Source organism: Notothenia rossii (genome assembly GCF_949606895.1).
Source record: "Notothenia rossii genome assembly, chromosome: 7".
NCBI lineage: Eukaryota > Metazoa > Chordata > Actinopteri > Perciformes > Nototheniidae > Notothenia > Notothenia rossii.
The window spans coordinates 80,190,020-80,191,306 of record NC_136905.1 but is presented as its reverse complement, the minus strand read 5'-3'; the positions used below and the strand labels follow the sequence as shown (position 1 = coordinate 80,191,306).

The window sequence follows — 1,287 nt, the reverse complement described above, 5'->3', positions numbered from 1 at the left end:
AGGGTTTTAATCAGCCACCGTTTAACATTTGAAAGACTTCATTAGATTGATCTTTGTCATTTTGAATCAGGATCTTTATAATAATGATTAAATAATAACTCCAGAGAGGCCAGAGATGCTCCTGCTGTGAAGCACACCGAGTGGAGACATGTGGGGAAAAGATAAAGAGCGTTTGTTGTTTTAATTCAGGGAAGCAGAGATCACAATAAGGTTTGTGTATAATGCTGCTTTTACATAGAATGTGTTTTGGACTGGGTTTAATCTCATTAATCCATTAACATCTGTATATTTAAGAATAAGAAGTGAATAGTGCTGGGTGGGTTCCTGTCAGCTCTGAGTTCAGTGGGCTGTGTCAGTCTCTTCCTCTTCAGCAGCTGCAGGTGGTTCCTGCTGTAACAGCTCAGAGTCTCTGCAGTCTGACTGAGGGAGGTTTTTGTACGACGACACATCACTGTGTGAACACCCAAGCACTGTTTATGAGGTGGAGACTCTGACAGTAATAAACTGCTGCATCTTCAGCCTTCAGTCCAGTGATGGTCATAGAGAAGTCAGAGCCGCTTCCACTGCCACTAAACCGAGGTTCTGTTCCTGATTCACGTGTGCTCACATATTTTATCAGGAGCTTTGGAGGCTGTCCAGATTTCTGTTGATACCAGGCCATACAATCCTTACTACCACAGTCGGGATAAACATCAGGGTTGGTTTTACAGGTGAGAGTGACGGTGGATCCTGGAGCAGACGTCTCGACTGCAGGCTGAGTCACAGTCACCTGACCGCTGCATCCTGCACACAAAAACAGATGATTGATTTCTCAGCAGAAAGAAAGGAGAGGAAAGGCAGCACATGATGTTTGAAATGTTGCTGAGTGAATGAACCTGTGAAACAGCAGCAGGCCAGCGTCCAGATGAGGATGGTGATGAGAGTCATGGTGCTTTCTGCTGACTGACAGATGTGAGTCCTGCAGTGTTGAACTCACAGGACTATAAACCTTCTCAGTTCACTGGAGGATCAGCTGACCATGCAAAGCCTCCTCTCTATGGAAATGATGTCTCTGCTCTCAGCACACTGAAGGCAACGTGGGACACGAAACCAGGAGGAACACTGTCTGGATTTACACCGTCTATCATCTGAATGGAAGAACAGATTTATATCAGGAGTGGAGATGAGGATTTGAGTTTGTGTCCACTGTGGTTGGTATGATATGTCTGTTTGTCTGACATTAACATACATACAGAGATTCACTGTAGATAAATAACATGTTTCAGTTCTGTTTCAAATACATTTGTT

At 44.1% G+C, this 1,287-nt stretch overlaps 1 gene segment (V, D, J or C); it reads right to left on the bottom strand.

The window, feature by feature from the left end:
- Positions 1-448: 448 nt before the first annotated feature.
- On the bottom strand, positions 449-927 carry LOC307046473 (immunoglobulin kappa variable 4-1-like). The segment is given in 2 exons: positions 876-927; positions 449-783 (listed from the first exon to the last, which is right to left on the bottom strand).
- Between the last annotated feature and the right edge of the window lie 360 nt (positions 928-1,287).